The following is a 23,232-nucleotide window of genomic DNA, read 5'->3' on the forward strand; positions in this document are numbered from 1 at the left end:
ATTGAAGTAGAAAGGTTGCAAGCCAACGTGAGCAAAGAAGAAGCCAGCAAGCCGGAACCTAGGCAGCAGAGCCAACCTCAGGCCAGTCGGAACAACAATCAGTCCAGCAACAGTCAGTCCAACAACAACGGTAACGGACAGAAGAGAAGGCATCCTGACAACAAGCAAGCCGACAACAATAAAAGGGCACGACCAAGTAATGGGGGAAATAGGTCGGGCTACGTGGAATACCCGCCATGTGCCAAATGTCAGAAGAAGCACCCCGGAGAATGCCGTGCCAACACCAAGGAGTGTTTCAACTGTGGTCAAGAAGGGCATCGTAAAAGAGACTGTCCTCAGCAAAAGCCGGAAGGAAAGAAGGACGAAAAGATGGTTCCTGCTCGGGTTTTTGCTTTAACCCAAGGAGAGGCGGATGCTAGCAACAAGGTGGTCACAGGTCAGGTTTCCATCCTCAATAAATTATGTCATGTATTATTTGATTCGGGAGCCACCCATTCGTATATTTCGTTAGGAATGATAGATAAACTAGACAAACCTAGTGAAAGATTTAGAACTAGGTTTGCAACCGAGTTGCCTTCGGGCAAAGTAGTTCTATCATCACGAATTGTACGAGGCGTACCAATCAAGATTGAGGACAAGGAACTAGAAGGAGACCTGATAGAGCTGGTGATCAAAGACTTCGACGTCATACTAGGCATGGATTGGCTAGCACGGCATGGCGCAACGATCGACTGCAGACGCAAGAAGGTGACATTCGATACTCCTGACGGCCAGAAACTGTGCTTCATGGGACAAGCTTCAGGACTACGCACACCGTTAGTATCATCTCTCAAAGCTCAGAGAATGATGGAGAAAGGATGTCAAGCATTCTTAGCCAACATCACGAATGTGGAGAAGGAGACATCACTCAAAGTTGGAGATGTTCGAGTCATACAAGAATTTCCAGAAGTTTTCCCCGATGACTTGCCAGGATTGCCACCAACTAGAGAAATAGACTTCACGATAGAATTAGTACCGGGCACCGAGCCTATCTCTAAGGCACCATACCGGATGGCACCTACGGAACTCAAGGAGTTAAAGACGCAGCTACAAGAACTCCTAGACTTGGATTTCATTAGGCCAAGCCATTCACCATGGGGAGCTCCGGTACTATTCGTGAAAAAGAAGGACGGAAGTATGCGCATGTGCATAGACTACCGTGAGCTGAATAAAGTAACGATTAAGAACAAATACCCGCTACCTCGGATTGATGATTTGTTTGATCAACTCCGAGGCGCGACTGTATTCTCTAAGATCGATTTACGGTCCGGGTATCATCAGCTCAAGGTAAAGGGGGAAGATATTCCTAAGACAGCCTTTAGGACTCGTTATGGACATTACGAGTTCTTGGTTATGTCTTTTGGTCTTACTAACGCGCCAGCCGCGTTTATGGACTTAATGAATAGGGTCTTCAAGGACTACTTGGATAAATTCGTCGTTGTGTTCATCGACGACATTTTAATTTACTCCAAGGATGAAGTGGAGCACGAGGAACACTTGAGGATAATTTTGACGCGATTGAAGGAGCACCAACTCTACGCGAAGTTCAAGAAATGCGAGTTTTGGCTCTCACAAGTGGCGTTCCTCGGGCACATCATATCGAAAGACGGAGTTGCAGTAGATCCATCGAAGGTAGAGGCCGTGAAAGATTGGCCTAGACCAAAGAACGCGTCGGAAGTAAGAAGCTTCTTAGGGCTAGCAGGTTACTATAGAAAGTTTGTAGAGGGCTTTTCTAAAATAGCCACTCCACTCACCAACCTGACCCGGAAGCAACAAAAGTTTAACTGGAATGATAAGTGTGAGGAAAGCTTCCAGTTGCTTAAGGATAAGCTTTGCTCAACACCAGTACTTAGTGTCCCAACACCCAACGACAAGTTCGTTGTCTACTGTGATGCATCAAAGTTAGGATTGGGATGCGTACTGATGCAAAATGACAAGGTGATAGCCTACGCGTCACGTCAGTTAAAGGAGTATGAACAACGCTATCCAACTCACGATATGGAGTTGGCAGCGGTGGTCTTTGCGTTAAAAATCTGGCGCCATTATCTTTACGGAGAACGGTGCGAGATTTATACGGACCACAAAAGTTTAAAATACTTCTTTACTCAGAAGGAGCTTAACATGAGGCAGCGCCGGTGGTTGGAATTAGTAAAGGATTACGACTGCGAAATCCTATACCACCCGGGGAAGGCAAACGTAGTTGCCGATGCACTTAGCCGAAAAAGTTATGGGAACTTAGCAGCCTTATCCGGAATAGAAAAGCCACTACAGCAGGAGCTTATCAGTGCCGGAATAGAAGTGGTTGTAGGCAAGTTGGCTAACTTGTCTATCCAATCGAATATGCTAGAAGACATACGGAATGGTCAGAGACATGATGATTCACTAGCAACGCACATGGATGCAGTCAGAGAAGGCAAGACTACAGATTTCTCAATATCCAGTCAAGGTTTATTGAGATATAAGGATCGGGTATGCGTGCCAGACGATCAAAGTATTAAGAAGACGATCCTAGAAGAAGCGCACAACACCCCATACTCGGTTCATCCAGGGTCTACCAAGATGACTCATGACATCAAGGCAGTCTATTGGTGGCCAGGGATGAAGAAGGACATAGCGGAATATGTATCTAAGTGTCTGGTATGCCAGCAAGTGAAGGCGGAGCATCAGCGGCCTGCAGGATTATTGCAACCGCTTAGCATACCGGAGTGGAAGTGGGACGATATAGCCATGGACTTCGTGACAGGTCTGCCAAAGACAAATAAGCAGCATGATTCTGCTTGGATAGTCATAGATAGACTAACCAAGTCGGCTCATTTTCTGCCTGTTAAGACTTCTTATACGGCAGACCAATATGCAGACATCTACATCCAAGAGATTGTACGATTGCATGGAATCCCCAAGACGATAGTATCAGATAGAGGATCAGTGTTTACGTCAAGATTTTGGAGAAGCTTACAGCAAGCCATGGGTACTAAGTTAAGTCTTAGTACAGCTTTCCATCCTCAGACAGATGGGCAGTCAGAGCGTACGATTCAGATTTTAGAGGATATGCTACGCGCATGTGTACTTGACTTCGGAGGATCGTGGAACAAGTACTTACCGCTGATCGAGTTCTCGTACAACAATAGCTACCAGTCGACGATCGAGATGGCACCTTATGAGTTGCTATATGGAAGAAGGTGCCGATCACCGTTGCACTGGGACGAGGTAGGAGAAAGGCAGCTTCTAGGGCCCGAAGCTGTTAGGCAAGCTCAAGAAGCAGTAACGCTTATTAGACAGCGTATGCTTGCTGCTCAAAGCCGACAGAAAAGCTATGCAGATACCAAGAGACGCGATGTGGAGTTCCAAGTTGGAGATCAAGTCTTCCTGAAGATATGTCCTATGAAGGGTGTCAAGCGGTTCGGGAAGAAAGGCAAGCTCAGTCCCCGATTCTTAGGTCCTTTTGAGATATTGGACAAAGTGGGACCAGTTGCGTATAGACTAGCCCTACCGCCAGCACTAGCCGATAGTCACAATGTCTTCCACATCTCGATGTTACGCAAGTATGTGTCAGACCCATCTCACGTCCTCAAGTACGATACCATAGCACTCCAGAAAGACTTAAGTTACGAGGAACGACCGGTTAGCATCCTAGATAGGGGGATGAAGCAGTTACGGTCCAAGAGCTTTCCTATAGTTAAAGTCCTATGGAGCAATAGTTCTGAACGCGAGGCAACGTGGGAGTTGGAAGAGGACATGCAGAGCCGGTATCCGGAGTTATTTGGTAAGTAAATTTCGAGGACGAAATTCTTTTTAGTAGGGGAGAATTGTAGAGTCCAAGAACTTTACTTAGCTAATTGTTTAGTAGTATTATAGTATGTTTAGTGTTATCATTGTTACTTTGGATTTTTGGTTCAGACCGGGAGTTATTTGGACACTCATAGTAGTACTTATAGATTTTCTAAGTTTAACCTATAGTTTAAGAATATTAAGTATAACCTAAGGTTTGATTAATGTGTCTGATATTAAGGAATATATTATTATATTATAAGGTTTAGACATCAACCAATAGGATTTTAAGCACATGTTTTGAATGGTAATTAAGGATTTAGTATTTTTGAGGATTAAATTAAATAAGGGTAAAAGTTTGAATGTATAGGGTCAGTCAGCAGCTTTGAGCACGTTGAGGGCTTAGTCAAGGCTGTTTACTCCATTCAAACTCAGCTAAAAATGTGTAAATTCGTGTTTAAATATTCAGCGTATGCCGATATATCGCAGCTATAGGGGGCGATATGTCGCAGCACGTAGATACGGAAAACACGAATCGATGCACGGTCGCCTCGGGAACAAAGGTCCAGGCGATATATCGCCTATAGGGGGCGATATATCGCCTCCACCAGCATGAATTCAAATACATTTGAATTCTTTTCCCTTCAGCCATTCAAACTCATTCAACAGTCCAGCATCTTCTGAACGAGTCTTCAGCCTCTGCTGAACGATTATTCAAATGATTTTCACCTAAAAAGCCATTATTTTTATTCAAGTAAAATCAAGATATTTTCATTCCCAAACTCTATAAATAGGACCTAGTACCCAGCCATTATTCACCATTTGCTCTAAGTTCAGAGGCTGCTAGTGTTAAGTGAGTGAGAGAGTGTAAACACTTGGTTTGGGGAAAAACTATAAGCTTAAACATCATAAGCTTATCAAACACTTGGGAAGTAAGTGAGTGCTATAGTATTTCGGTGGATGTTAGATTGATCTTGCAATCTTTGAGGTAAACCCAAAACTCTAGTCCTTTCTGTATTCTATGTTATTTCTTTTCTCAAAACCTTCTACTCAGTCCCCTAACCTTATTCTTATTTTTGGTTAGGGAATCCAAGTTCTTAAGCACTTAAGTGGTGGTAAGCATATTTTCGTTTAATGGTTTAGTCTTCCTATTCTCTTTCATTTCATCTCCTTTCTTTAGACTCACCCTTGTTCATTGTGGTTTTAGGAGTGTTCCAAAAGTCCTAACTCAGTCCATTTTATTCCGGTAACTTTGGTAAGGAAAATAGGCTAGAATTAATATGTTATGTGCTTATGTTATTTATATGTATTATGTTAAGTCTTTATGTTTTCTTATGAAATTGTGTATATGACTATGTGTTAGGTTTTTCCTTGCTGGGCATTAGGCTCACTCCTTTCTGTTTATGTGCAGGAAAATAAGCTTAGAGGCGGTAAGATTCGTGATGCTTGGGAGGATGTGTATCGATGATGAATGGAGTCAAGGGGCCGAGCGTTATCGATTCGAGGATGTAGTCTCCTTTTATGTTTTTTATGGTTTTACATGTATTTTCCGCATTATTATGTAATGTCTTTTATTTTAAATCTTATTTTGTTTTAAAGACAATGGGATCCCAAAATCCTTCTTAGTATTCGTTTTTTGTAAATAACTCTTATTTTCAAGTTACTCAATAAATTATGGTATTTTCGTAAAATGTAAGTTTTTATGTATAGTTTCGATAATGGTCCAATTAGTCTAGATTAGTGGGTCATTACAGTTGGTATCAGAGAAACGGTTCCTTCGCATGAAGTTCTCCTCGATACACATGCTCAAAGCTCCGAATCGGACCGCCAAGTAAGTGTTTAAGTTACAAGTTACAAGTTACTTTGTCTATGTGTATAGCTAACAACTTTAGTGTTTATGTTTCAGTTAAAAATGAATGGAGCTTTAACCTACCAAGATATCCGAGCCATTAAGGCCTTAAAAAGAATAAGGGAGCCAAGAAACACCGTAGGAGCCTTAGAAAGGATTACACGAAGGTTGCTTTTGTTTCACCAAGCAATAGGTGGCCTTCAAGAGGCTAAACAAATAATGCTAAGATCAACAGAACAATATGTATTAGTGATTAGGTTGTTTAAAGATTTCCATCCTGTAATAGCAGCCTTAGAAGAAATATGGGAAGAAATGAATGATGAGGATGAATCACCATTAGCAATGAGATACTATTTCCTCTTAGTTAGGTTCACCGCAAAAATTTGAATTTCAATTCACCAAGGAGCAAAAGAATAGGATTCTCACAAACCTTCCTAGAGGGCATTTTGATGCTCATGATAATGATGACTATGAGGCTATAGATGATGATATGTTAGATGACGGATCGGATGTAGAAGATCCCGATTTTTAGATTAGTAGTTTTTATTTGTTTTATTTACTTTTATGTTATGATTGTAATAAGTGAAATTGTTTTCCAAATGAATAAACATGCTATTTGAATATCATGTGTGAGTTTGAAATTTTTTTCACAATCATAATAAATACTAAATAAAATGAATAATGACTGAGTTCGGTGAGGGTGGATACGAATCAATGAACCTGGTTTCCTTGTTGAGAGTTAGGGGGCCTTAGTAGTGGGAACGATTTTACTGATCCCAGCCCTCCCTCAATATGGTTAACTTTGGAACAAAGATAAGTTTCGAGCCTGAGAATTAAGTCATATAGGATGATTAGAAACACACTTAGAAAATAAATATGACTTGTTTTTCTAAGTATAGAAACCCACTCTAATAATAAATAAAGACCTATATAATTTTTCATAAAAAGTCATAATAAATAGGTCCGAGATATGTTTGTTTTAGAATAAGTTTTTGCCTTAGAGCCTATTAGGAAAAAGTTCTAACATGTTTCTTTTAACTGTTAGAACTCTGCTACGATGTCTCTCCGAAGATCTGCTCGCACCAACGGGAACGCTTCCAACGATGTTCCAGCGACCAATGCGGTCCCTACCGTTCGCCGAAGGAGAGTACGTGTTACTGCTCGCCGCAACGCACCGGCACAGCCAGCTGACAACACTGCAGAGATTGCCAGACTACGACAGCAAGTCGAGGAACTTCTGCAGCAACAACGCCAACAGGCTCAATCTCAGCCTCAGCCTCCGCCACAGCCGCAGCCGCAGCCACAGCCAATGGTCCCAGCACCCCAACAAGTTGGTCCGGATGGGGGATGGCCTATGACGAACTACGCTCCTTATCCTGTTCAGCACATGGAGCCAGTGTACGAGAGGTTCCGCAAGCAGCACGCTCCGAACTTCGAAGGGACTACGGACCCCTTTGAAGCAGAAGAATGGCTAAGGAATGTGGAGCCGATCCTAGCCCACATGAACCTTAGTAATGCAGACCGCATATCCTGCGTCTCATCTTTGCTCAAGAAAGATGCCAGGATATGGTGGGACTTGGTCCAGCAATCCCACGATGCTGCCACCATGACGTGGACCCGATTTGTGGAGCTCTTCCACAAGAAGTACTACAATTCATCAGTGCTTGCTACGAGAGTTGAGGAGTTCACCAATCTGAAGCAAGGGAATTTAACAGTGGCGGAATATGCTCGTCAGTTCGATCGCTTAGCGAAGTTCGCAGCAGAGTTGGTTCCAACCGACTATCTAAGGGTGAATAAGTTTGTTAGAGGACTTCGCCCGAAGATCGAGATGGGGGTTAAACTAGCAAACCCGGGAAACACTTCATATGCCGACGTTCTTGAGACGGCAATTGAAGTAGAAAGGTTGCAAGCCAACGTGAGCAAAGAAGAAGCCAGCAAGCCGGAACCTAGGCAGCAGAGCCAACCTCAGGCCAGTCGGAACAACAATCAGTCCAGCAACAGTCAGTCCAACAACAACGGTAACGGACAGAAGAGAAGGCATCCTGACAACAAGCAAGCCGACAACAATAAAAGGGCACGACCAAGTAATGGGGGAAATAGGTCGGGCTACGTGGAATACCCGCCATGTGCCAAATGTCAGAAGAAGCACCCCGGAGAATGCCGTGCCAACACCAAGGAGTGTTTCAACTGTGGTCAAGAAGGGCATCGTAAAAGAGACTGTCCTCAGCAAAAGCCGGAAGGAAAGAAGGACGAAAAGATGGTTCCTGCTCGGGTTTTTGCTTTAACCCAAGGAGAGGCGGATGCTAGCAACAAGGTGGTCACAGGTCAGGTTTCCATCCTCAATAAATTATGTCATGTATTATTTGATTCGGGAGCCACCCATTCGTATATTTCGTTAGGAATGATAGATAAACTAGACAAACCTAGTGAAAGATTTAGAACTAGGTTTGCAACCGAGTTGCCTTCGGGCAAAGTAGTTCTATCATCACGAATTGTACGAGGCGTACCAATCAAGATTGAGGACAAGGAACTAGAAGGAGACCTGATAGAGCTGGTGATCAAAGACTTCGACGTCATACTAGGCATGGATTGGCTAGCACGGCATGGCGCAACGATCGACTGCAGACGCAAGAAGGTGACATTCGATACTCCTGACGGCCAGAAACTGTGCTTCATGGGACAAGCTTCAGGACTACGCACACCGTTAGTATCATCTCTCAAAGCTCAGAGAATGATGGAGAAAGGATGTCAAGCATTCTTAGCCAACATCACGAATGTGGAGAAGGAGACATCACTCAAAGTTGGAGATGTTCGAGTCATACAAGAATTTCCAGAAGTTTTCCCCGATGACTTGCCAGGATTGCCACCAACTAGAGAAATAGACTTCACGATAGAATTAGTACCGGGCACCGAGCCTATCTCTAAGGCACCATACCGGATGGCACCTACGGAACTCAAGGAGTTAAAGACGCAGCTACAAGAACTCCTAGACTTGGATTTCATTAGGCCAAGCCATTCACCATGGGGAGCTCCGGTACTATTCGTGAAAAAGAAGGACGGAAGTATGCGCATGTGCATAGACTACCGTGAGCTGAATAAAGTAACGATTAAGAACAAATACCCGCTACCTCGGATTGATGATTTGTTTGATCAACTCCGAGGCGCGACTGTATTCTCTAAGATCGATTTACGGTCCGGGTATCATCAGCTCAAGGTAAAGGGGGAAGATATTCCTAAGACAGCCTTTAGGACTCGTTATGGACATTACGAGTTCTTGGTTATGTCTTTTGGTCTTACTAACGCGCCAGCCGCGTTTATGGACTTAATGAATAGGGTCTTCAAGGACTACTTGGATAAATTCGTCGTTGTGTTCATCGACGACATTTTAATTTACTCCAAGGATGAAGTGGAGCACGAGGAACACTTGAGGATAATTTTGACGCGATTGAAGGAGCACCAACTCTACGCGAAGTTCAAGAAATGCGAGTTTTGGCTCTCACAAGTGGCGTTCCTCGGGCACATCATATCGAAAGACGGAGTTGCAGTAGATCCATCGAAGGTAGAGGCCGTGAAAGATTGGCCTAGACCAAAGAACGCGTCGGAAGTAAGAAGCTTCTTAGGGCTAGCAGGTTACTATAGAAAGTTTGTAGAGGGCTTTTCTAAAATAGCCACTCCACTCACCAACCTGACCCGGAAGCAACAAAAGTTTAACTGGAATGATAAGTGTGAGGAAAGCTTCCAGTTGCTTAAGGATAAGCTTTGCTCAACACCAGTACTTAGTGTCCCAACACCCAACGACAAGTTCGTTGTCTACTGTGATGCATCAAAGTTAGGATTGGGATGCGTACTGATGCAAAATGACAAGGTGATAGCCTACGCGTCACGTCAGTTAAAGGAGTATGAACAACGCTATCCAACTCACGATATGGAGTTGGCAGCGGTGGTCTTTGCGTTAAAAATCTGGCGCCATTATCTTTACGGAGAACGGTGCGAGATTTATACGGACCACAAAAGTTTAAAATACTTCTTTACTCAGAAGGAGCTTAACATGAGGCAGCGCCGGTGGTTGGAATTAGTAAAGGATTACGACTGCGAAATCCTATACCACCCGGGGAAGGCAAACGTAGTTGCCGATGCACTTAGCCGAAAAAGTTATGGGAACTTAGCAGCCTTATCCGGAATAGAAAAGCCACTACAGCAGGAGCTTATCAGTGCCGGAATAGAAGTGGTTGTAGGCAAGTTGGCTAACTTGTCTATCCAATCGAATATGCTAGAAGACATACGGAATGGTCAGAGACATGATGATTCACTAGCAACGCACATGGATGCAGTCAGAGAAGGCAAGACTACAGATTTCTCAATATCCAGTCAAGGTTTATTGAGATATAAGGATCGGGTATGCGTGCCAGACGATCAAAGTATTAAGAAGACGATCCTAGAAGAAGCGCACAACACCCCATACTCGGTTCATCCAGGGTCTACCAAGATGACTCATGACATCAAGGCAGTCTATTGGTGGCCAGGGATGAAGAAGGACATAGCGGAATATGTATCTAAGTGTCTGGTATGCCAGCAAGTGAAGGCGGAGCATCAGCGGCCTGCAGGATTATTGCAACCGCTTAGCATACCGGAGTGGAAGTGGGACGATATAGCCATGGACTTCGTGACAGGTCTGCCAAAGACAAATAAGCAGCATGATTCTGCTTGGATAGTCATAGATAGACTAACCAAGTCGGCTCATTTTCTGCCTGTTAAGACTTCTTATACGGCAGACCAATATGCAGACATCTACATCCAAGAGATTGTACGATTGCATGGAATCCCCAAGACGATAGTATCAGATAGAGGATCAGTGTTTACGTCAAGATTTTGGAGAAGCTTACAGCAAGCCATGGGTACTAAGTTAAGTCTTAGTACAGCTTTCCATCCTCAGACAGATGGGCAGTCAGAGCGTACGATTCAGATTTTAGAGGATATGCTACGCGCATGTGTACTTGACTTCGGAGGATCGTGGAACAAGTACTTACCGCTGATCGAGTTCTCGTACAACAATAGCTACCAGTCGACGATCGAGATGGCACCTTATGAGTTGCTATATGGAAGAAGGTGCCGATCACCGTTGCACTGGGACGAGGTAGGAGAAAGGCAGCTTCTAGGGCCCGAAGCTGTTAGGCAAGCTCAAGAAGCAGTAACGCTTATTAGACAGCGTATGCTTGCTGCTCAAAGCCGACAGAAAAGCTATGCAGATACCAAGAGACGCGATGTGGAGTTCCAAGTTGGAGATCAAGTCTTCCTGAAGATATGTCCTATGAAGGGTGTCAAGCGGTTCGGGAAGAAAGGCAAGCTCAGTCCCCGATTCTTAGGTCCTTTTGAGATATTGGACAAAGTGGGACCAGTTGCGTATAGACTAGCCCTACCGCCAGCACTAGCCGATAGTCACAATGTCTTCCACATCTCGATGTTACGCAAGTATGTGTCAGACCCATCTCACGTCCTCAAGTACGATACCATAGCACTCCAGAAAGACTTAAGTTACGAGGAACGACCGGTTAGCATCCTAGATAGGGGGATGAAGCAGTTACGGTCCAAGAGCTTTCCTATAGTTAAAGTCCTATGGAGCAATAGTTCTGAACGCGAGGCAACGTGGGAGTTGGAAGAGGACATGCAGAGCCGGTATCCGGAGTTATTTGGTAAGTAAATTTCGAGGACGAAATTCTTTTTAGTAGGGGAGAATTGTAGAGTCCAAGAACTTTACTTAGCTAATTGTTTAGTAGTATTATAGTATGTTTAGTGTTATCATTGTTACTTTGGATTTTTGGTTCAGACCGGGAGTTATTTGGACACTCATAGTAGTACTTATAGATTTTCTAAGTTTAACCTATAGTTTAAGAATATTAAGTATAACCTAAGGTTTGATTAATGTGTCTGATATTAAGGAATATATTATTATATTATAAGGTTTAGACATCAACCAATAGGATTTTAAGCACATGTTTTGAATGGTAATTAAGGATTTAGTATTTTTGAGGATTAAATTAAATAAGGGTAAAAGTTTGAATGTATAGGGTCAGTCAGCAGCTTTGAGCACGTTGAGGGCTTAGTCAAGGCTGTTTACTCCATTCAAACTCAGCTAAAAATGTGTAAATTCGTGTTTAAATATTCAGCGTATGCCGATATATCGCAGCTATAGGGGGCGATATGTCGCAGCACGTAGATACGGAAAACACGAATCGATGCACGGTCGCCTCGGGAACAAAGGTCCAGGCGATATATCGCCTATAGGGGGCGATATATCGCCTCCACCAGCATGAATTCAAATACATTTGAATTCTTTTCCCTTCAGCCATTCAAACTCATTCAACAGTCCAGCATCTTCTGAACGAGTCTTCAGCCTCTGCTGAACGATTATTCAAATGATTTTCACCTAAAAAGCCATTATTTTTATTCAAGTAAAATCAAGATATTTTCATTCCCAAACTCTATAAATAGGACCTAGTACCCAGCCATTATTCACCATTTGCTCTAAGTTCAGAGGCTGCTAGTGTTAAGTGAGTGAGAGAGTGTAAACACTTGGTTTGGGGAAAAACTATAAGCTTAAACATCATAAGCTTATCAAACACTTGGGAAGTAAGTGAGTGCTATAGTATTTCGGTGGATGTTAGATTGATCTTGCAATCTTTGAGGTAAACCCAAAACTCTAGTCCTTTCTGTATTCTATGTTATTTCTTTTCTCAAAACCTTCTACTCAGTCCCCTAACCTTATTCTTATTTTTGGTTAGGGAATCCAAGTTCTTAAGCACTTAAGTGGTGGTAAGCATATTTTCGTTTAATGGTTTAGTCTTCCTATTCTCTTTCATTTCATCTCCTTTCTTTAGACTCACCCTTGTTCATTGTGGTTTTAGGAGTGTTCCAAAAGTCCTAACTCAGTCCATTTTATTCCGGTAACTTTGGTAAGGAAAATAGGCTAGAATTAATATGTTATGTGCTTATGTTATTTATATGTATTATGTTAAGTCTTTATGTTTTCTTATGAAATTGTGTATATGACTATGTGTTAGGTTTTTCCTTGCTGGGCATTAGGCTCACTCCTTTCTGTTTATGTGCAGGAAAATAAGCTTAGAGGCGGTAAGATTCGTGATGCTTGGGAGGATGTGTATCGATGATGAATGGAGTCAAGGGGCCGAGCGTTATCGATTCGAGGATGTAGTCTCCTTTTATGTTTTTTATGGTTTTACATGTATTTTCCGCATTATTATGTAATGTCTTTTATTTTAAATCTTATTTTGTTTTAAAGACAATGGGATCCCAAAATCCTTCTTAGTATTCGTTTTTTGTAAATAACTCTTATTTTCAAGTTACTCAATAAATTATGGTATTTTCGTAAAATGTAAGTTTTTATGTATAGTTTCGATAATGGTCCAATTAGTCTAGATTAGTGGGTCATTACACAGAAGCATGCACCACGAAAATTTGAAGCATGAGAATTCGAAAACTTACCAAGAAAATGATCGTGGAGATGGAAAAAGGGTCTTCGGAGATCAGGGAACTCTCGAACTGAGTCTTGAAAGTGCAGAAGAATGGTCTCTGGAGAAGTTTAAAACTCTGGTTTTAGGGTTTCTTGTGAAGACAATGGCGTGCGTAAAAAGAAAAGGAAGATTTCGAAGGTATTATATAAGTTTGTCTGTGGCATTAAAAAGGTGTAATCATCAGTTTCCCTTTTTCGAAGTGTGGGGAAGTGGAATGGCCGTAGAATTATTTTTGGGGAAGCGAAAAGACGTGATTAGACAGAAGTGGGTTACTTTTTCCAAGAACACACGAAGGGTTCTGACACGTAAGGCGGGGTTACCGAAGAGTCGTTCGTCCAAAAGTTTATTTATTGCTCGTGATAAATAAACTTGGGGGGCAAATGTTACCCAAAAAATTAGCATTGATGATGTGGCAAGTGATCCCTGAACACGTGGCTGACACCTGGAAAAGTTCTGCTAGAGTATCGACCAGAGGACGCATTAGAATCAGTAAGCAGCCCAGTCTTACCTGCGACTAGTCTGGTCGATGGTTCCGCATACAAAGCAACATTACTGAGAAGATCTTTGTGAATCCCGAATTTAACTCACACAATCTCCTGAGTATCCGATTATTCAGGAAAGAATATTTGTAACAATCTTTTGTAATCCCCCTTGAGCCTATAAATGGCAAAAGATAGCTCAAGGAAGAGACTTTTGACTTTTGAATCATTTGAGACTATAGTAATTCTCCTAGTGATATTGTATTGTTCTTAAGAGGTTAGTGAAACTCATTGAACCCTTGTTCTTTGATCACTCCTTTGATCCTATACCAATAACAGTCTAAGTGGACGTAGATTATTACCAGATCCTGGGGCCGGGGCCGAACCACTATAAAAATATCGTGTTGTTATTACTTTTTGTCATTACGTTCTTCTCTACACATTCATTCATATCAAGCATATTCTGACTCCGTGTCAGTTGACCAAATTCCGGGTCAACAATAATATTTTATGGGATTGCCATATTTAAACTTTTTTTTTTGCTAGAATTACCATATTTTGTGGCATAAGTTTTTTTTGCTAGAAAATATATTATTTCGTAAAAATACAAAAAATTTGAAAAAATAAAAATGTATTTTTAGAAATATTAATTAACAACTATAAATATAGATCATTGATCTTAATCCAATGGTTAATATTAAAGTAACCATCTATAGGTAGTAACCATTAAGACTACACCCATTGTTGTTATTATTATTTTTATATGTATATATATATGATTATAAAACAGTACACATTTCTACATATATATGGATATATTATTATTTTTATTATGTTGCTTTTATATATTCATTCAAGTACGAGGTGATGAGATTGGTTTTCACGAATTGTGGTGGTGATGATAATGATGATGATGATGTCTGAGTTACGTTCATTATACATATGTATGTTTTGGATTATTGTTGGACATGTATTTATGACATATAATTTCATTTTAAATAATAATCGGTTACCACTATAAAAATAATTTTGGATTTTTTAGTAATGTGGTGGTAACTGGTTACCACTATCAATTTTAACTATCATGAAAAGTACTCGAGTGAATTGTAACTGGTTATTGACAGATTTGGAAAGAAAAAATAACAGATCATAATATAACCAGTAAATAAGAAGAAGAAGGTAAACGGTTACCCCTATTAAAATATCTGATTGGTAACTAGTTACTAAGCCAAACCTAGCAAAAAAAACTTAAAAAATAAATCTAAGAAATAGAAGAAGTAGAAGGTGGAAATTGGTTACCCCTATCAAAACAATAATTAACTGGTATCTGGTTACTTAGCCAAATCTTAAAAAAAAAAAAAAAAATCTCAAAAGCAAAATCAGATTTGAAAATAACCAAGAAAAAGAAGATCGAAGAAGGTAACTGGTTACTTAGGTAGTTTTATAAAGAAAACCAGATCTGAAAAATAAAATCAGATTAAAAAACAACCATGAAGAATGAGATTAAATAAAGTAACTGGTTACAACTAGTTCCATAAAAAACTCAGATCTGAAAACAAAACAAAATGTGGCAGTAACTGGTTACTTAGTTAGTTTTTATAAAAAAAAAACCAGATCTAAAAAACAAAATCAGATTTAAAAACTACCATGAAGAAATAGATTAAATAAGGTAACTGGTTACAACTAGGTCCACAAAAAATTCAGATCTGAAATAAAACAAAATCATGACAGTAACTGGTTACTTAGACAGATTTGGAAAAAAGTCTGATCTTAAAAAGAAAACCAGATCTGAAAAAAATAAAAAAAATAAAAAGCAGATCTGAAACAACAAAGAAGAAGAAGAAGAAGAAGAAGAAAAGGAAGAAGAAAAACGCAAAGAAGAAGACAAATCGGAAATGGCATCGGCGGTGACCAGAGGTACGTCGTACATTTGCCGGTGTGAGAGAGTTCCCATTGTTGTGAGAGAAAATGCTTGACTGCCATTGTTGTGAGAGAAAATGGAAAGTGTGAGTGAAATATACGTGAGAGATGGAGAGAAAGAGAAAAGTCACAAAAATACGAAAAAATATATTGTTGTTTTTAATAACTTTTGTGAAGGAATAAATAACTTAATTATATATAATTTGGCAAATTTTCTTGTGTTTGGTTTTTCTTTTATATTTTTGTATTGAGAACCACTTTCATTTTTCCTCTTTCTTCTTTATATATCACTATAAGAAAGAAAAAAAAAGAGTAATTTGAAACAAAAATACCTAAATTTTACACAAAAATGCAGCTTAATATCTAAGTTATTTTTTTTGTGGATAAAATATCTTTTGTCAATTTTTCTTGACGGTCGTAAGTACTTGGTCGTGAAGTGCCAAGTAATTGTTTACGTGTCAACACGTGATCTGTTTATTTGTTTTTTTTTTCATTTAAAAATTCATTAATTAAATATTAAAAACAAAAATAAAAATCATTTTTAAATTAAAAATTTTAAAATTGATTTTAATTTTAGAAACAGGTAACAAAATAAAAAACTAAATAAATAATTGTTAAAAATCAAATAAAAAATTAAATTTATTCTGAAAATGAAAGAATAATTAAAAACTAATTAAATTTAAATTTAAGTTTAACTAATTAAAATTGATATAATTTTAAATCAAAACTTAAATTTGATTTTTACAAAATAAAACTCTAAATATCATTTTCTCCTTATCTTCTCTTCTATTTTTCATCTTCGTAAGGGACTGGTGACTCACATTGGCGGAGTAATATGGTGGTTAAGGTGGGTAGAGTAGAGCAGAGGAGGGGTCGGTGGTAGATCTGCATGAAGGTGGGGAAGAGATCTCTTAGGTTGGGTAAGTTAGAGGGGCACAAGATTTACGTTCGTCTGTCTGCTTTTGCAGAGGCTTGAGATAGTAGAGATGATAGAGCTCTTGATGTAGGAATTTACTCCTATAACGCCTTAACTTTTTCTAAAAACTATTCAAAATAAAATATATAAATAAACAGTAGATGTCGTCACATTTATTAAATGTACAAGAAATTTTAACAAAATGGGATCCCAGTAAAAAAACAAAATAGTCTTAAAATAAACATAGCAACAATCTTTATTGAAATAAATAAATAAAGTTGGCTTGTCCGATATCTCCCCATCGACTATATGGTCCTCACAGGATACACACTCTGGATCGAGTCTCAGCTTATTGCATCTTCCCTAAAGTTTCACTTTTTATGTGCACAAAAGATAAAGAAAGGAATGAGCAACTAAATCCCAGTAAGGAAGTGCTTCACACATACACAAACAAGAATTCTATCTTCATAAATATAAAATCATAACACAAACTTTATAGCATACTAAGTTTCAAGCAATAATATATCAACACCGATATCACATATTTCTACCACAACAAGCAACCTATAGATGAGTTGAGGAAGTAAGAGATCCTGATTCTGTTGGGAATAAAATACCCCTGAGACCATACTTGGTCAAAACTGTGGACCTACACGGTCAAAAACTGTGATCTCTCTACAAAACTCAACAAGCAAGACTAGATTCACATAGAACAAATACTAGTTCTATCTAACTTCCTTACCTTGGAAAAAAAAAATTAAATGTTAGAGATTGCGGATCGTAGAACCTAAATAACCATAACATAAATAAAATCTCATTAGTGCCTTCCCCGAAATTATCTAAAAAAACAAAACACTAAAAGAATATCTTACCTTAATTGCTCTATCAGTCAAAACCTCTAGCAAAAGATGAAGAGATTATTATTTTTCCTTCTTCAATTCATCCTTAAGCAATAAACCTATCATTGATCTTAAGCAATCAAATGATCCAATCAAGTCCTCCTATGAGAAGGGTTAAAATGTTGTTCTTCGAGAACCCATCTCAAAATTTCCTCAAGTCATCCCATCAGTTTCACTCATCTTACTTAAGGCTTCCAATCTAGTGCGCTCCTTTCCAACTTGGGCATATTAATATTAACATGATACTCCTTAGGTGTTCCCACAATGTTTAAACTCTTCTTTATCTGCCTCGACCATCTTTCAGCAACCATGGAATCTTTTCCACCTTTAGACTTAGGCATTTGAATCCGATAGAAGATCTGGAAGTGATTGCTCTGTCAGGCAGCATCCATATGTTGGGCAGGAATGCCTCTCAAAGCCTTAAGAATGGTGTTCACAGGGAATGCAACTGGCGGAGAGGGAACCTCAGCCTCAAGGACATCATCTGCAAGCCTTCTCCTTGTTGTCCTTCCTTTCGAAGGCATTTTCTTAGGTCAGTAAATCAAAAGCTAACTAGTTAGTGAGGAGTGGATGATATCTATATACATACGCCTTTATAGATCAAAATACATTATTTTAAAATAAATTTAATCTATTTGGTGACACACTCCAAGGTATTTAAACCTGGTGCTCTGATACCATTTTTCTGTCACGACCCAAGCTCTAGGCTGTGGCAGATTTGTAATATCCATAACTTGGGTGGTCCAAGGTCAAACTTTGACCCTTGTTGGAAAATAGTCTTTATAAATGATCATTTAATTTATATTAAATCATACTATAATTATAAGTTAAAATAATGAAATAACTCATATAATTATATATAAAAATATTAGTGATAAAAGTATGATCATTTATCATTATAAATAAAACAATAATATTCCCATAGTTATGTAATCACAAAATAGTTAAATTTAATAAGTCATAAACACCAAAAATAATACTTAGTATCCACCATTCCTCATCCCTAACTATTTCATAGCTCATTCAAATATACCGATCATTAGATTTGAAGTCGAATACATATATAATGCTCAAAAGATAAGACAATGACACGAAATAAAAATAGGCTAAACACATTGGCCCCATCGATAATTCATCTTTTCCATGTTCGCGTCACTAGGCTCCTGGAATGGGAGAGATAGGGGTGAGCTTATAAAGCCAAGTAGGAAAACAACTAATAACATAGGACCCAAAAGTTTAATACAACCCCTACATGGTTAGCTTTGAAAACAAAACATACATCATCATGTATAAACCAAAATAGAGAAACCACAAATAATCATAAGAGCATAGCTGCAAGTGCACATCACACCGTCCACTAAATCCGTAGTTCCTGTTACCCACCATAAAAAATCTGACATCCTAAATCAGGTAGCCGGACCTGATAACCACCATAAGGGGGAGGCTCACAACATTTCCTGTATACAGATGCTAGGTCTTTACACCTACAGGTGAGTGGACACCTGATCTACCTATGATGACACAAAGACTAGGTCGTGAAACAACAACGTGCACCAATCTTGATCACTATGGCTCTCATCGGTATAACCAAATGCAGGTAAACATGAAAAGAAAGAAACATATTCCCTTTATATTTTAGAAAATTGGGCAGCATAACAGCTGCATTTTAATAAAACCCAAAAATCATAATCTGCATAAATAGTGAACAAAATTATATTTTGCACCCAGTGCCCTGAGAATAGATCAGAAAACATGCAGATTAAGTTTTCAATTTTTCAAACATTTTATAAATATCAAAATTGGAATATGTTTAATGCAATTCAATACGAGTAAAATAAGTCCAATGGTCAAGTTGAGTCCCTACCTCTTTAGATACCTCCTTAGAATTTAATCCAAGCCCAAAGCGACGCTCCTAAGCTTAACGATGATCTTAGAGTGATTTAGTCCGATTTTTATATCACGTTTTTCCTACGTACACCAAATAAGCTAATGATTATCATCATAGGTTTCCTTATTCAAAATCATGTCCAATGACATATAATATGAACATATTTAAATTTTCAAGTTCTGGAACCTCACCCAAGCGGTGCACTATAGCGGTTGGTAGCAGTACCGGAAACATCGACGAATATATGCATGACATATATCAAAACGATCCTCTCGATGAGTACATCACGAAAGTACAGCTCCTTCGCCCAAATGACTTCCGGTGTCGCCAGAAAATGCTTCCAAAGGGCAGAGATACCCAAAATCTTGCTGGAGAGAAACAGCGAGTTGATCAGAATGACTTAGTGGGTTTTGTTCCTCTCTCCACGCTGGTTCCAAGGGTATCAACCACTCATCAAGAGGTGGTCGGAGTTGGCCAAAAAACACAGTCAAAGTTGACGGACCAAAACTTTGAATGGCGATTCTGAACGATTGACGGCGAGTTGGGCGGTGGCGCTTGGCAGTTGAGGTCTCCGGAGCAAGGCGAAACTGATGAGCTGCCGCGTGTCAAAAATGGTGGCCGGTGGTGGTTGGGTCTGGTGCCTTACCATGGTTTGCTGAGAGAAGAAGAAGAAGAAAAAGAAGAAGAAGAAGAAGAAGAGGAGAAGAGTGTTGGGGAGAGAGAATAAAAAAAATTGAATATACAATTAATTTTTTTTCCTCCCCTTTTTGACTTTTCAACCTGAAAATTCTTCAGGTTTTGCAAAAGCTTTGCCATTCTTAAGCTTTATAAAACGCTTTGGGAAGTGAGGTTTAGTGTATTTCGGTATTGGAGTTAGACCAATCTATAAGGTCAACTAAGGTACTCTTATTCTTAAGTTCAATTCTGTTTGATTTCTTAGTTTCTTTAGTTTTCATTCAAGTTCTAACTTTTGTTATGATTTTGTGGTTAGGTTTTTAAGTTCTTTGAACTTAAGGTGTCTTTTCGGTAAGTTTCCTCTTGGTGGTTTAGTTCTATTCTTTTCATCTCTTTCCTTTAGAGATACTCACTATTCTTATTGTTGGTTTAGGAGTGTTCCAAGTCCCGCATTTGTTCTCAAATATCTCGGTTTTGGTAAGGAAAATATGATAGATTTTATGTGTTTATATGTTTATGTTATGATATGTTTTACTCTATAATATGTATATGTATAAATATGTTTTTGTAGTCCTTGGGCATATGACTTGCTTAGATAGCAAGCCCCAATAATTTATGTTGTAGTCGCTTGGGCATATGACTTGCTTAGATAGCAATCCCCAAGAATTTTTATCATTTTCATGGTTTAGAGTTATGATTTATCCTACCTCGAATAGTAGACAGAGGACCTAGATGGGTTATCATATACTACCATGTGATCTAACTTACCTCAATTGGTAGACAGAGGACCTAGATAGTTTTATCACATGCCATGTTAATGAGTTAATGGCCATTAATATTATAGTTCTACATGATATACGTTTTTATAGTCATATGTTTTGTAGTATATGTTTATGATATAGTCTCATGTTTATGATTTATGTTGTATGTTGTTAGTAGATTTTCCTTGCTGGACATCAGGCTCATTCCTTTATTTTTTTTAGTGTAATGCAGGAAACTAGATACGGAGGCGGAAGGATTCTTGGAAGCTTGGCATGTGTGTTGAGGATGAACGAATTGAGTGGACTGCGTGTCGATCGAGGATGACGTTATTTTTAGTTTTTTTTTAAAATTATGTTTCTATGTAATTTCCGCATTTAGTTTGTATAAAATTTTTGTAGAGTCCAAAGAACTTTACTTAGCTAAGTTAGATAGTAGTATAATAGTAATAGTAGTATTATCCTTATAACTGTGGATTTTTGGTTCAGACCGGGATTTATTTGGACACTCATAGTAGTACTTGTAGATTTTCTAAGTTTAACCTATAGTTTAGGAATATTAATTTTAACCTAAGGTTTGATTAATATGACTGATATTAAGGATAATATTTATTATACTATAAGGTTTAGATAAGAACCAATTAGATAATAACACATGTTATGCATAGGTTTATTAATGATTAAGTATTTTGAGGATTTAATTTATTAAGGTTAAAATTTGAATACTCTAAGATGAGTCAGCAGCTTTGAAAATGTTAGAGGGCTTAGTCAAGGCTATTTACTCAATTCAAATTAAGCTAAAAATGTGTAATTTCGTGTTTAAATATTCAGCGTATGCCGATATATCGCAGCTATAGGGGGCGATATATCGCAGTACGAAGATACGAAAAGCACGAAACGTTGCACGATTGCCTCAGGTATAATGGCCCAGGCGATATATCGCCTCTCTCAGCATATTTTGAAAGTTTTCAAAAACGTTCTCCATTCAAACCTTCAACCTCTTGATAAGTTCAGCACCTTTCTGAACGAGTCTTCAGCCTCTGCTGAACGATAATTCAAATTATTTTCACTTAAAAAGCCATTATTTTTATTCAAGTTAAATGAAGATCTTTTCATTCCTAAACTCTATAAATAGGACCTAGTACCCAACCATTTATTCATCTATTACTCTAAGTTCAGAGGCTGCAAGTTGCTAGGTGAGTGTGAGAGTGTAAACACTTGGGTTGGGAATTATAAGCTTGATCATTATAAGCTTATCAAACACTTGGGGAAGTAAGCTGTGTATCTGTTTATACTGGTTTGCATCCACGATAGGAAGTTTTAACCCGATAGGTTTTCATGCTTTTTAGACTTTCATTCTGGATTTTCGTCTCTGGTTTATACCCAGTTTTGACGTTTGAGTGTGGTTCCCATTTTCTGGGTTTTGAAATTTTTAGGCAGCGTTTCTTGTACACTAAGTTTTCGGATAAAAATGTGGGCCTTGATAAATGCACGAAACCCAAAGACGCCTTTCTTGGTTAACCGCCACTCTTCTTTCCCTTGAATTTTGGGATTTTCAAAAAAAATTATCCACGCTCCTTTTCTTTTTCGTGGAATACACGCCCCTGACTCTTCAATAAGGATCTTAGTATTTAGTGTCTCGCTCCTCAATTTCCGAGCTCATTCCATCAAGCTCGTAATTCTTGCATTCATGGCCCTCACCATATTTTCTTTCTCGTTAGATGTCACAGAATTTGGAAAGACGGTGGGGGTCATTGCTGGCAATCCCTTACGAGTCAAAATCTCCGAGCCCAGAATCGCTCTTCGCCCGGAACCAATGTCGGATAAGAGAATACGAGCTTGCACGCGAGCAAGAAGACATTCGAGCCCACTATCGCCGCCAGATAGACGAGGTCATTGAAAAGAATAGAAGAGTTCTTCGGGAGGCCCTCTATCCGGAGCCCAATTCAGGACCTAGGCCAATTCCCCTCGACCCTGCGCTAAAAGTCACTGTTGCATACCATCCAGGGGAACTCCAATTTTCCTTAATGGGGGAACCTTCCTCCTCACATCCGAGGAGAGAGATGTTCGAGGCCGAGCTCTACTGGAGCACGGTTACCACAACCAGTCAAATATCTGAAATCCTGGCTTTCCATGGCCTTAGTTTGTCAGGCACCTTGAAGTGTCGACCTCCGACTGGTCAAGAACGGAGCTGCTTCGCTCCTGGCGGCCATGACGCCACAGTGAAATATGCGGCATGGAGCCAAGAACAAATGAGGGCAGGAGCACTGCTGCCCTTGAAGTCTTTCTTCAAAGACTTTACTGATTTCGTTGGGTTGGCTCTGTTCCAACTCAACACCAATTCGTACAGGGTGTTGTCTTCCCTGAGGTCCTTGTACCACGAGCTGGGGTGGGAAGGACCTTCACCTCAAGAGATTTTATATCTCTTTTGTTTAAAAAGTAACCCCTCCCGAGCTCGGGGAGGGGATGGTTTTTACTACCTCTCGAGCTACCCCAAGGAGACGAAGGTTTTTGG

This window comes from Humulus lupulus, chromosome 6, assembly GCF_963169125.1.
Source record: "Humulus lupulus chromosome 6, drHumLupu1.1, whole genome shotgun sequence".
NCBI lineage: Eukaryota > Viridiplantae > Streptophyta > Magnoliopsida > Rosales > Cannabaceae > Humulus > Humulus lupulus.